The sequence below is a fragment of the Microtus pennsylvanicus genome, chromosome 11 (assembly GCF_037038515.1).
Source record: "Microtus pennsylvanicus isolate mMicPen1 chromosome 11, mMicPen1.hap1, whole genome shotgun sequence".
NCBI classification, from domain to species: domain Eukaryota; kingdom Metazoa; phylum Chordata; class Mammalia; order Rodentia; family Cricetidae; genus Microtus; species Microtus pennsylvanicus.
Genome location: NC_134589.1, coordinates 54173592 through 54188084, shown reverse-complemented (window position 1 = coordinate 54188084; position 14493 = coordinate 54173592). Strand labels below are relative to the sequence as shown.

General features: G+C 46.7%; 1 protein-coding gene across 6 annotated transcripts in view; it reads left to right on the top strand.

Annotated features, from left to right (window-relative positions):
* Positions 1–14493, top strand: part of Gas7 (growth arrest specific 7) — a 231923-nt gene that overhangs the window by 126789 nt on the left and 90641 nt on the right. The window contains exon 1 of one of the 6 annotated variants that reach the window (XM_075992120.1): positions 12516–12979. The exons of 4 other annotated variants lie outside the window; for them this stretch is intronic. The gene's annotated coding sequence lies outside the window, so the exon portion shown is untranslated. Of the gene's footprint in view, positions 1–12515; positions 12980–14493 lie in introns of those variants that run through there. One more of the 6 variants, XM_075992121.1, reaches the window with a different exon arrangement.

Below are 14493 nucleotides of genomic sequence, written 5' to 3'. Positions count from 1 at the left end.
GGCCTGATTACAGAGATGGAGAGCTCCTTAGTTTATTTCTCAGAGCCAACCCTGAAGAAAGGAGGACCATTAATAAAACAAAACTCAAGTGACTTCCCAAATGAAACTCGGAATCTATTGCGCAGTTATGGATAACCAAGTTATCCCTGAGTCTTTCAGATCCTGCGAGATTAGCTTAGGGAAATCCTAAAGAAGAAAGTCTTCAGGACTAGCTTCTGCTTAGCCCAGGGTTAGCCTGTTTCCTGGTTTATGATGGCCCATCTGGCTATGAGATGGTGGCCACAGTGGATTGGCAAGGGCAGTCAGTACTCTGTGTGGTCAATGATACACTGTTTCTTGTGGATGTATCTGCTTCTCTGTGTAACATGGGGCCAAGATGGTACTGATGACAACTATTAGTTGATCAGCCTTAAAAGCACTCTCTTTGCTAAGATCAAGAAGCCGTTGGCTACAGCAACTTTCGTGGCCATGTGATTCCAAGAGCAGGGAAGCACCTTGGTCCTATGTGTGCATGAGTGCCAGAAAGGTGAGGACTTGAGATTCCCACCAACCTATCTCCTATACTTCCCAGAGATGATGCAATGTACTGCGGCCAATGGGGGCTCTGCCTCCCAATAAGGCTCTCCTCTTAGTGACTGATTTGAATCCTTAGACAGCTGCAGGGTTTTTTGCTGTTATCACTGGGTCTGTTTAGTTTTGTTTAATTTTTAAAATTACATTTATTAATTCTGTTTGCTTTATAAAGGCAGAAGCACCTGCTATGGCACTCCTAGAAGTCAAAAAACAACCTTCGGAGCCTGTTCTCTCTTTCTGCTTATAATTGTGTCTCAGAGACTAAAGTCAGGTCTTCAGGCTGGCATCATTCTTATTATTATCATTTTATTAATTGTTGTCGTTGAGACGTTGCTTTTTAGATAACTCAGCCTGGCTTGGAAACAATCTTCCTGCCTTAGCTCTCTGAATGGCTAGACTAGCTAGCTAGAAGGCTTCAGGGATCCACTTGCCTCTGCCTCATGCCTTCCTGTCCCCAGTGTTAAGGTTACCGACATGTGTGACCAGTGCTGGGGATACAAACTCAGGACCTCGTGCTTACACACGTCTTGGTGGTTTGCCAACTAAACCATCTCCCCAGACCCTAGACAACCTTTTGTTTATTCATTTATCCGTCAATGGGCACTTGGACTTTTTTTTTTGTCATGAACAAGAATGTGTAAATATCTCTTCAAAACCTTCCTTTCAGCTCTTTGGGGTGTATAGCCAGATATAGGGTGACTGGATCTTAGGGTGATTCTGTTTAAGTTTTTTAAGGAAGTAGCCATGCTGTTTTCCCTAAGAACGCTATTACTTTATATTCTCATCCGAAATACACACAAGGGTTTTCAATTCTTCTACACCCTCGTCAACCCTTGTTCTTGAAAAGAAAAAAGTAACCAGTCCTAAGGGATGCCAGGCGATAATTCACTGTGGTTTTGATGAGCATTTCCCTAATAATTCCCTGATGTTAAGCATCTTTCTGTCTCCTTACTGCCCATTTTTATATCTTTGGAAAATGACCCGTGCATTTTTTCACTCAGCTCATTTGCTTTTCATTGTCAAATGTAGACTTTTTCTTGTGCCCAGGACAGCTGCGTGTCTCCCTCCCTGTCACCCACTGGTGATAGTAACGTCACAACAGCATCCTCACCACCCTGCATGCTTGGCTCATTTTCCCCTTCGATCCCCTCAACCACTAGAAAGATATGAGAGTGCCTTTACTTAGCATCTGAAAAAGAAATGAAACTTAGCTGCCTTGCCTGAGATCTCAGCGTAGTGGGATAACAGCAGCGAGACCCTAGTCTAGCCCCATCCCTGGGTGATGGTCTGATTTGTTCAGTTCTATATAAAGAACCAGTCAGGAGATGCAGCTTCATGGTACATGCTTGTCGAGCATGCAGAAGGCCCTGAATTTGATCGATCCCCAGACCAGAAAACACAATCAGTTGCTAAAGTCCCGCAGTGTGTGACAGAAAGTGAACACAGAAATGGATAATTTAAATGCCAAATCTTCAACAACTCCAGAAGGCTTCTATTTATTTATTTGTTTTTCTCTGTATATGTGCACATGTGCATACTTGTGTATGTGTGTGTGCGTGTGTGCGTGTGTGTGTAGATGTGTAAACACAGGCATCTGTGTGACATGGCATGCCTGCAGAAGACAGAGGACAAGCTCAAGTATGAGCCTTTCCCCTTGATGAAATGGTATCTCTTGTTTGTCATTCCATGCCTGAGGCTACGTGGCCCAGGAGCTCCCAGGGATTCTGCTGCCTTCTATCTTGCCTACAACTTCTGTGGTTATGAACATATCTATCGTGTGTATCTGGCTTTCTTGAGTTCTGGGGATCTAATATCGGGTCCTCAATAAGCTTTCAACCCATGTAGTGTGACTCCCCAGCTTCCAGAAAGCTTCCAAATGGAACATCAGATTCACTGGGGATTCAGGTTCCTACTTAATCTATTTAGGTGGCGGATACGGTATTGTTCCTGGGTCCAGCCCTGTCTTCACTTCAGCCTCAGCAGTGGTGAGTGTCGATTGAAGGCCAAGGCCAGAGAAGAGTTTCACACAATGGTCCTTTCTAGAAATTCTCTGTTCTTGTCGTGCTGGCTTTTATCAGGCCTTGGGTTCACACAGCTGGAGCCAGGGCCCGGGCCAGAGCCCTGACTTAGGTTTGGGAAGAAGTTGGCTGAAACTTCTCTCAGCAGGGATAAGGCAGGCCCAGGGAGTCCTGCCTAAAATTCAGTAGACAAAGGTGCCCTTGTTATCAGGTCTGGGGGTGGGAGTCATCTGGTCAGTGACACAGGCTTGGCCATTGTATGCTGTGACCTCAGCCATTTTTTAAAGCTGAGACAGGAGGGGAAAGGGGAAAAAAAAGAAGTCCTCTAGAAACTGTATCGGGAAAGGCCTGCGTGAATTGTTGATTTCCCAACAGGCACTGGAGCAGATTTGGGAGGAACTGTGCAATGTAGTGGGTTCTTTGTGAAAGAACCGCGATGACAGCGATGAGAAAAGCCACAGACACATCCCCCAGGGTGCTCAGAGCTCTGGCCCCGGGGCAGCTGCTTACTTCAGCCTCACTTTCCCCAGAGGGTGCCATGCAGAGCCAGCTGCCCGGAGCCTGGTCTTGAGCCTGGGACCTTAGAGCAGCCCCTGGGTGTCTTCTATAGTGGCTGCCCTTAAGGACCAGCTGCCCACAAATGGTAAGAACCCCTTCTGAAAGAGGTGTGCTTGACCTGCCCTTCCTGTGTATCGTGGAAATGCCCTCAATAGTGCCGAGAGGTTGTTCTGAAACCCCTGTGGGATGCGGGTTCTGCCTGGTGAGTCTGGGGTGTCTGTAAACCGCGTGCCTGCCAGGAGGCATTGTTCCTGTGCCCCAGACAGGAGCAGAGAGAGGAGCGATGGGCCAAGTAAGCGATAGGTTTGGGGGTGTGGCTGGGATGGAGGTGGGGGTGGGGAGTTGTGTGGAGGGATGGGAAGAAGGAATGTTTGTAGAGGGGAGGCTCACCTGGGACAGGTAGCTGAAGGCATGTAATAAAGAGAGCCCTTGTGGATTTATTTATCCTCTTGATAACGTTCTTCTTGTAACTTTTTCTAAATATAAAGCATGGCTTCTTCCTGCCCATCTGGCATCTCCCCCATGTCCCAGATTCACCAGGAAAGTTCTAAGGTGCAAGATCTAGGGAAGTACTATAAATCTCTGCATTACAGGAAGGTAAGTTGGGGAGGGCTTTGGGTGTCTCAGCTTCCCAGATGGTTAGGCACCAGCAATGCCTAACTAGGCTTCCAGTTCAGCTGCTGATGGAAGCTTTTTGGAGATATAGGGATAGAAAGCCCTGAAACCTGAGTGTTAAGAGGTCACCTTTCCTATGATCCACCCCTTAGCCTAGATGTTGTGTGACCCCCATTGCTGTGCTCTCTGCAGCTGTGAGGTCCAGTTGGTATGGCAAGCCTATGCATTCTCTGCATGGAATCTTCCTGAGCCACTTCCTCACTGGGCCACTAAGCACCCCTGATTTTAGTGTTCTTTCCCAGAAACCTTAACTGGTTCTGGGAGAGGGCAATAAAATTTGCTATCCAAGGGTGTCCTCTAACTGGGACTCTTGACCTCCTAAGACTATGAATAAGGGGACTTTGTACTAATAAGCTGGTGTCTGAGTGGCCCAGCGGGCTTTTGACCCACAGATCCAGTGCTGAGGCAAACTGGTACTCTGATTTCTAGCTACCTCCCAAAGGATATTTGTGCTGCCAGTACAGAGGGCCATCATTAGAGAGTTACTGCTGGAAGGACCACAGACTAGCCCATCATATTATAACAAAGTGAAAGATGCCCAGAATCAGACTGTGAGATGATAGGGAGATCCTACCGGATCTGGTTGAGGGCTGAGGAGGAGGGAGGGTTAGCAGAGAAGATGGGCACCCATGTGTATGCTGAGAACTAGGAAGAGCTCAAGACAAGCCTGTGGCAATGTGGGACATGTATGGCACAGAACCATTGTTGGCTGTACCCCAACAAATGGACTATGTGTCTGGGGTGTCATGTGATGGACCAGATGTGCCCATTTTTTAGCTGACAGGCCAGGCTAGCTGCACTGGAGCCCACCTAGGATGTGTGTGTGCTGATGACCTCTGGCTTCTGGGTGCCACATTGATGGGGGATACAAAGACAGAAGTCCAAGATACCAGGGGACAAACGAGACTGCAGAGGAGACAGAGCTGGGTCCCTGAGTGTGGCTTTCACAGGGGACTCAGTGTGGTGACAGATGCAATCCTAGGAGGCTGAGCATGGACAGCCTTTAAGAAGAGGTCCGTGCTTCTGAGTCACATGTCTGTACATGAGTGTGACTTTTTTCCCTTCTACACAAATGGCACATCCTTAAAACAGATATGCTAGCATTTAGAATCATTGAGCATTAGATGATGTCTACTCAAAATAAGCCCTCACAGACCATCTGGTCCAACTTCCACATTTGAGAGATGAAGAAATCCAGGCCTCCCAGCAGAGATGAGGCGGGTTGCTTCAGCTCTCAAAACCAGGCTGCTGCAGCTTCAAACATGGCTCCTGGACACCCAGATCGCATTCTGTTACTGTGGTGTGGTGGTGTGGCCAGAACCTCCACGGTAGGTCTTGGCAGTTACCACCTGTCTGCCTTTTATGCATCTCTAGCAGTGGATCTAAAAGCACAGCCAGTGGGGTTGGTAAGATCGCACCCTAACGGACTCTGGAAACTGCCCGTTGGCTTTCATCTCCCTGCAAGCTAGTGTCTCTGAACCAATTAGGGGAGTCAGGCCTCTTTGAACAGAACGGCTGTGAGCACAAGCAGTTGGCACTGCAGAGTAACTAGAACGCGTCTCCATGGTGAGGCTGGCTACTTCCGTTTTCTTTAGCTGCCTGTGGGCTGCTGCTGCCCACAAGAAGTGACCACAAGGTCAGGCCAGCTGGATGGCAGCCACAGCTGGCAGGCAGTGGCACCCACCTTTATTCCCTAATGAGGCACAGTTGGCCTGCCGTTAAAATGGCACCAGCTCCCTGAAGAGGCCTCCTTCTGTCCCCAGAACATCTGCAGGAACTGGAGAAGCCCCTTGTCCTGGAAGTTCCTTTCCAGTGGGCAACTATTAGCATACGACGCAGGGCCTGTGACCAAAGGAGAAAGCAACTTCCAACTGTCTTCCTTACTTTCCACAACTTCTTTGGTTATGGTTATTATTAATGCATTAAAAAGATTTTATTATTATACTTATTATTTTATTATGTGGATATGTGTGCAGGGATGGGACAGGGTGTTATGTACACAGGAGTGCAAAGTGCCTTCAAAGGCCAGAAGAGAATACTGGGTTCCCATGTGCTGGAGGTGCAAGTGATTGTGAGCTGCCCCATGTGAGTTCTGGGAACTGAATCTGGGGCCTCTGCAAAAGCAGTATGTGCTGTTAACCACTGAGCCATCTCTCTAGCCTCCTATCTAACAAATTAGATTTTTTTTATTTTATGTGTGTGTGTGATGGCGTGTATATGTGTGCACGCACACATGTACCGTTGGCATGCGTGCAGGACAGAGGACAACTTGTAAGAGTCTCCCGTGCTTTTTCCACTGTGAGAATCCCAGAGGTGGAACTCAAGTTGTCAGGCTTGATTGGTGTCCTCCTCTGCCTGCTGAGCCCTCTCTATAATTGACACATAATTGTCCATATTTATGGGGCATAATGTTAACGATCATATCAGAGTGATTGGCCTATCCATCAACCCCGCTGAAGATCATTTCTTTGTGTTGGCAATGTTAAAAAAGCCTCTCTGTCAGCTGTTTTGAGATATTCAATTAGTTGCTGTCGACCATAGCTGTTCTACTGTGCTTTGGTCCATTAAAAGGCACCCCTTCGATCCAGCTGCACCCCAAGTCCTCTTGACATTGCTTGCCATGCCCCCACACTTCCCTAGACTCTTCCCAGGCTCTAGAACCTCCTTTTTTACTTTGAAATCGATTTTTAGCTTTTTTATATACTTCTGACCTTCTTACAGACTTTTTAAATGAAGGTGAGAGCTTAATAAATTTGATTGTGGGCTTTTTTTGTGTGTGGTATAACTACTCAAGAAAAGTACAGAAACAGCAGCAAAAAGCATTTTAGAGTATTATAATTTTAGTAATAAAAAAGGGCTGACAAAGGTGGGGTGAGTCTTATGTAATGCCTATCTACTCCTCCCCAACACTAAGTGTTGCCCAGGCTCGCTGGCTCCTCTCAGGTTGTTACCCCCTTTTACAAAGGAAAATTAACTAGGAATCACAAAAAATGGATTTTTTTTTTCCCTACCAGGCAAGCAGTTCCTAAAGTGTCCTCCAAAGTCACCCTATAGGGCTGGAGACAGAAAATCTAGGATGCACTTTAAGGTCATTGACCTTCAAGAAGAGAAAGAAGTGTTAAAGTCTAACCCCATTCTTTATTTTAACAAACCAGGGCATCTTTAGCACCGATTGGCCATTGACAGTGACAGTCGATGACAACCCCCAGGCGATCTCAGACCCAGGGTGGTGAATTCAGTCTCCTGTGTCTAGTGCCCCGTCATGTGCTTCTTTTATAGTTATTTGTGACGTCACTTCACTTTATTGGCAACTCCGGTACTGTTTTGTTGAGCGTTTTTTGATTTGTTTTGGGCAGCAAGAGGAACTGCATCCAGGGCCTTCCAGGTGCTGGGCAGACGTGCTGCCCCAAAGCCATTCTCTCAGCCCACATGTGGCATCTTTCTCCCAGCAATTCCAAGACAGATTTGGCTGAGGAAGCAGACAGATGTCAAATGTAGATATGAAAAGATCTGAAGCTTTCTCCTCACAAGAGACTAAACAAATTTAAAGGTAATGATAATAAAAATAATGTTTTGTGAACACCCATGTTCTTGGGCTGGAGGTCTCGGTTGCCTCTTCTGTTTATGTGGTCGTTGCTTTTGCAAACTGAGCTGAACATTCGGATGCCTTTAGAAGTCACTGGTGTTTATTTTGGACTCTATTGCAAACGATTTTTCTCCTGGATCCTAAAACCGTCATCTTAAGGGCTATGACCATCTCAGTTTATAGACAAGGAAACCAAAGGCATTGAAAGCATTCACATTGAACTCATCTTGGAGCATTGTCCCTTTAGACCTGAACCACTGAGGTTTCCGCTGATGCTTTGGTCATCTGCAATTGGAGGTGGACAATGAGAAATGACCGAGCCTTTTTTTTTTGATGCTGTTGACTACAGAAGAGAACACACCCATCTACACATACTAGGATCTAGAAGTCTGCTAACTGCTGGGGCAGTGATTTAGATGTGGTTTGAGTGGGACCTACAAAGGCTCGTCTGATAGTGCATGTGGATATGGTGAAGGAAGGAACCCTGGAGAGGCGGAAGATTGTTAGACCACAGGGACACACTTGACTCACTGCGCAAGTTAGTTCTCACTAAATACTATTGCTATGATGCTGAGATGCTCCACGTTTGGTCCCTTCTGCACACTGCCCTTTCTTTTTCTGTTTCTCCACTGTATTATGACTTCAGTGCTGTGTCCTCTGACCTCCAAAACTGGGGGCCAAATAAACCTTTCTTCTTTAAATACCTCTCCTCAAGGTATTTTGTTATGTCAATACAAAATGGTACACAGCATTATTCAGGTTTCCTCCGCTGAAATGCAGAAGCTGGACCAGTCGGCTAGGAGCAGACTTCCTTGCTTATATAAATTGTTCTAAAACTTCAAGACCACACAGACATAAGCAGTAGGACCACACAGACATGCTTCCTCTGGGTCCCTGTAGCAAAGGCTTCAGGATGGGGAAACAGTCAATCCTATTGCTAAGGAATGTTCTCTGTTTTCAGAAATACTTGTTGGCTGCCTCCTCTTTGCAGATTCTGTGCTTTCACGTAGCGCTCAGCCTCTGGAAGAGGCAGAAGCAAGTCTTACATGGCAGAGTTGCCGTTGGTCATTGCTGAGGTTCTGCTAGAAGAAGGATTAATGGAAAAAGTATCTTTCATCTGCTGTTACCCTGTGTGGTGGCACTGTGTAGGCGCCAGCAGCAGAAAGGACTAACAAGAGTAGCCTGACATTTAGGGCTTTCATTGCCTATTAATTAGCCCAGAACCCATATTAATCGACCCTTGCATAGTACATCTGCTGGTTCAATGACCCTAAAGACTCATGGTCTCTGTGGTAAAAACTGGAAGCAAACAGGAGTGGCAGATGAGGTGTTTTGAGAGCCCCGGCTTCCTGCTGGGTTTTCCCTCAGGCCCAGCTTGTCCAACCTCAGTGGACTCCTGGACTTGGAATCCCCTATAGAAACTGCCTGTCCACACTGTAGTTGGGACACTTTGGGCTTCAGGAAGAGACATCCAGACGGATAAATGCCAAGGGATGAAAGAGGGAACCAACTGAGCAGTGTCTGGCTTTGCAGGAGGAAGCAGGAGAATACAGAGGGTTGTTCAAGGCAGGAGTGCACTGTGTAGCTTAGCCATTAGCTTGGCCAGCTTTGAACTTGTGATCCTCCTGCCTCAGACATCCAAGTGCTAGGATTACGGGTGTGTACCACTCACTATGTCTCAGAAGGAGTTTTGTTTTGTTTTGTTTCTGGAAACCTGTTTAGTTAATTTTATGTTGCTGTAACTGGTTTCTGAATAAAGGAAACAAGACAGGGTTTATCTAGCTCACAGTTTTGGAGGCCTGGAAGTGCAGCGCTGGCATTAGCTTCCAATAAGGCCTTATGCTAAATCATAATACAAAGGATGTCATGTGGAAGATGAGTGTGTGTGAGAGATAGAGAGGCAGACAGACATACAGACAGAGACAGAGTCAAAGACACAGAGCGACTTGTCACCCAATGAAAGAAACAAGATGAGCTAGCTGAGAAAGCTGAGCTCTTTATAGCAACCAATCCAATCTTGAGGTACCAAATCCAGTCCCAGGAGACAGGTATGGTGCCTCCCCCAAAGACATGATTTCCTGCTACACCCCACCTCTTAAAGGTCCCTCCACCTTTCAATATCATTTCTGATTGGGGGAGGGGCTGTGCTCCCAGAGAATGACTCTTTAGGGGACAAACCAGAGCAGATGGGAGAGAAGAAAAAGAGTCTACTTCTGTCCCCACAGGGTCATCCTCATTTTGGTTTTCTCTTGCCTCTTGATATTTTGTGGTATTACTTAGACTGTTTGTCACTTGTTTTTCACCCTCTACATAAACAACAATTTGCAGACTTAATTGTGTAACAGAATTTATAATTATGTAAATATTTAATTATTTAGTTAGTCTGTGTGTATGTATGAGTGTGCGCGTATGTGGTATATATATGGGTGTATGTAGGGGGGTCAGAGGGTGTATTTTCTGAGTCAGTTCTTGCCTTCCTCCTTGTTGAGGCTGGGTTTTTCTTGTCTTGGCCACAGAACTGCATCCTCCAGGCTGACTGTTGCTAGGTTAGAGCTTCTGTTACTGTGGTTAAAAACGCCATAACCAAAAGCAGCTCGGGGAGGAAAGGGTTTGTTTCATGTTATGTTTGTGCTGCATGGTCCATCATCAAAGGAAGTCAGGGTAGAACTCGAGGCAGGAACCTGGAGGCAGAAGCTGATGCAGAGGCCGTGGAGGGGTGCTGCTTACTGACTTGCTCCCCATGACTTGCTCGGCCTGCTTTCTTATCTAATCCAGGACCACGAGCCTAGTGATGGCACCAGCCCCAGTGAGCTGAGCCCACCCACACCAATCACTAATCAATAAAATACTCTACAGGCTTGCCTATAGGCCAGTTTCACTGAGGCATTTTGAGAGTCTTTCCCAGATTACTCTAACTTGTGTCAAGTTGAGATAAAACTAACCAGCACACTGGTCCATGAGCTTTCAGGCATTCTCTTGTCTCTGCCTCCCACCTTGTTGTAGAAATGCTGGGATAACAGATGCATGCCACCACATCCAACTTTTTATGTGGGCTCCCGGGATTGAACTTGAGTGGTCGAACTGGTGTGGCTAACACATTTAGCAATTGAGCCATCTCCCAGGGCCTTTTCAAAAGTGTGCCTTGTGCAGGTGTGCTTACTTGTGCAAACACCTGTGAAGGCCAGAGGCTGATAGCCACCCCGGTGGTGTCCTTATACTGCTGTTCCTCTCCTTTGTCTTTAGGTCTTTAGGTCTCACTGGTTGGCCAGGTTAGCCTGCTAGCTGGCTTCCTGGATCTGCCTGTCTCTTCCACGTGCTAAAGCGGCAGATCTGCAGCAGCTGTGCTTGACATTTAGCGAGTCCTAGGGATCTGAACTCAGATCGTCATGTCTTCACAGCAAGCGCTTCAGCCCTGAGCCAGCTCCCCAGCCCTGTTAATACATTGTTTCATCATTTGCTTTCAGTGTTTGACCTAGGTCCCTTTAACTGTGAGTTCCTCTTTCTTCCCAGTAACTTCACTTAAACTTTCAACATTGGAGAACATCTTCTAAGCACTGTGAGCCCACATCACAGATCCCAACTCCTGACCATTGGGAATATTTGGGAAACTGCTTCTCCTGGACCTGTGCAGAGTTTATCGCCATTATTCCCTAAGCAGTGTGTGTGAAGATACCACATTTACATCGTTTTCAGTGGTGTATTCTCAGTTAATACTTACGGCAACTTTGCTGATGTTTTTGCTTGAGCCTCTCTGCACTTCTGGATGTCCTGGAACCTCTTTAGTAGTCCAGGCCTCAGATTCACGCTGCTTCTCCTGCTTCTGCCTCCCAAGTGCTAGGATTACAGGCATGAACCACCGTGCCTGGTGTAGTGGTTTGTAGTGTCAGGGTATACATGTAGGTTATGGTGTGACTGCTATGTAAAGCTAGACATGAACATCAGGCATCCGGGGCTTTGGGTATCTGTGGGGGTTCTGGAATCAGTTAAGGACAATTTCCCCTTTGCTATAGAGGAAGCGGGGGTAATGTTCTGAGAGTTCTTGTCTGTTGAAGACTGTATTTCTGTCACTTTTCCTCAAAAAAAGAAAGTTTGTTTCATCATTGTAAGCTTGTTTCATGCATATAAACTCTAGCCCATAATATGCTAGAAGTCTCTTTTGTTTTTCTTTGACAAAGAGCTCCCATGTATAGCCCAGGCTGGCCTTGAACTCAGGCACCTTCCTGCCTACCGGTCCCAGAGTACTGGGATTAACAGGTTTGTACCACAATTGCCCACTAAAATCCACTCTGCTTGTGTTTTGTAGCTGCTGTTTTGTTTGTTTGAGATAGGGTCTTGCTATGGAGCTGAGGGCAGTCCTGAATGTGCAATTCTTCTGCCTCAGCCTTGATGAAATGACTGCCTCACATCTGTCTGAAACTCAGTTCCCAACATTCATTCATTCATTCATCGTTCATTTTTTCATTCATTCATCGTTCAATGTTCCGGGCCCTGTGCTGAGTGAGACTAAACTGAGAACAAGGGGAGCGTGTCACTGCCTTCCTGGATCTCATCTCTAGTTTGTTTCTCTGATTGTAGGGGCTGTTTGCTCTCCGGCCCCCATCTAGTCCAGCCTGTGCCTGTGAAAATGACCCTCTCAGAACACACTGTGCTACTGTCAGATGTACCCTGCTACCTCCACAGCCCTCTCCTGTGATCTGCAATTTCTGAATAGATAGGGCTGGAGGAACAGTAGCTTCACCAGCCAGACAAAGAGAGGATGCTCAGCTTTCCTGTAGACCAAAACGTGAAGCTGGTGACATCGTTGAGGGAGGTGGGGCCACCATGGGTAGCTAGTTCTGTGAAGGAGCCCTCCTACCATGAACAGGTGTCCAGCAGAAAGAATAGCCCAGTTAGTCTAATTTTGTTTGAGAAAGGGTCTCAGTATGTGGCCCAGGCTGGTCTTGAACTCATGGCAGTCTGCCTGCCTCAGTCTTTCAGGATACAGAGATTACATCCAAGTGTAAACATCACCGCTGGCCAAGTTGGGGCTTGATCTTCCTAATGTTCCTTTGCCACCATGACCCCTGCTGAGTACAGAAATAGCAGTTGAAGCCACGCCTGACATTGTGTCTAGGTTTGCTCAGAGTGTGCTGGCAATAAACTAATTGCTAGGGCCTGAATCCTTGAAGCTGCTCCCAGCCATGTCCTGACTACTTCTGGATGTCCAGCTGGCTACGTGGTTGGAGAAGGAGGAATGTGCTGGCAAGTCCTTTGTGGAGGAGCCTTCAAGCCGTGCCAATCACAGCACTGGGCTCATTAGCAGTCATTGTCATGGCAACGGGTCTGCCAGAAAGTGGCTCGTTAGGCTGACAACTTCGGAGGTGTTATATATAGATCTGGGTGTGGGGGGGAGAGGGGGTGCAGAGCCCTGTGGATATGCCTTTCTTTAGAGCTCCCATTGCTGCTGGGTTTGGGGTGTGAGAGGACGAGGAACGGGGGGACCTTAAAACTCTCTGATCGGCTGCTAAATCAAGTGTCTGGCGGCCACCTGTGAACACCTGCAGGTAGCGTTCGCTCTCTGCTTCAGAAGGTAAGAGGGAGGTGCTCCTAGGAGCATCCCGCAGGTGGATGTTGTCCCGGGATGAACTTGAATGGGAAGAGTGGAGGAGGCTCTGGGGAGCTTAGGAGAGGGGTCGGAACTTACGGGAGGCTGTAGTCGTTCTTAAAATAGTCTGTTGAAAGGGTTTCGGGTTAGGTGATAGGAGCCTTCCCTTTCATAAGTCACTGCACCGCTTAGTACAGCTTAGTACTGCTTTCTTACAAATCGTATTTACTGAAATTTCAGGGTTCATCTTGGTTTCTCTTCCAGAGGCAATGGTTCCTCTCAGTTGCTCCCACTGACGGCTGTGTCGGAGTAGCTCTGGAGTGTAGTGGGCAGAGGACTCAGGGCGCAAACTGTCTTGATCTGGTGGTGGAAATCTGGCCCAGGAGAGGTCACACACCCCAGACTGTTTAACATGTGCTGAGCTGATCACACTTGTGTTTTGGTTTTGGTATTGTGTGTTTGGTTTGGTTTTATTTTGTTTGTTTGTTTGATGACTGATTTTTAGATGTTTCAATTGGGTTTTTGTTTACTTGAGACAGTGTCTCACTCTGTAGCCTAGCCTGGACTCAGACTCACGAGGTAGCCCAGGCTGACACTGAGCTGACCACCCATCCCCCTGTTTCAGCCTCCTGAATGCTGGAGTTACAGGTTTGTACCACTCCATCTGAATGGGGCATTTCTTCTCAAGTTTTGGGTGATGGCCTTTTATCTGATTACTTGGCTTTCCAAGGAGAGTCAGTACCTTGATTAGAAGGAATGGTTTTTGTTTTTATTTTTATTTATTTTTTGATTGTGTTTAAAATAAGGAGATGGGGATGTCAGCCGACAGCCGGGGAATGAACGTGACGCCTGGGTGAGGGTGGTGATATTCTTGCGCATCTCCCAAGAAGGCATATGCTCCTTGGAGACTGTGAGACAATAAGAGTTTGGGGCCTGAGCTGTCTTTCCCCTTGTGGGAGTCATATCTCATGGACAAGTGCTGACATGAAGCTTAGTGTGGGTTGCTGGCAGGAGATGGCTTGAAGGTAACTTGGCACTGGGTAACCGGACAGAATTTTCTAGAAGCAAACTAATTTTAGTTGGTTGGTTTGATTGACTGATGGATTGAGTGAGGTTTTTGTGTGTGCTTGGACTGAACCCAGGGCACTAAGACTGTGTTCTGCACGTGAGCTATACTCTCAGCCCAAAAGCAGTCGCTTAAAGTAGTTTGGTTTAACATTCACTTATCTGTACAATATTAAGTGATTGTTCTTACTTATAAAATAGGAATGAAAGCATCCTTAATACAGATATCTTGTAAAGATGTTTAAAGCTCAGGGCCTTGTACACTAAAGACCTTTAGGGATAGGAGTCCTTATAGGTACATAGAAATCAGGCCTGCACTCAGATCTAAGGTTCATTAGGGTTTACTTTTTTTCTATTTGTTTTGTTGCTATGGTAGGGATCAGACCCAGGTTGTGCACACACTAAGCAAGTGCCCTATCACTGAGTTACATTCC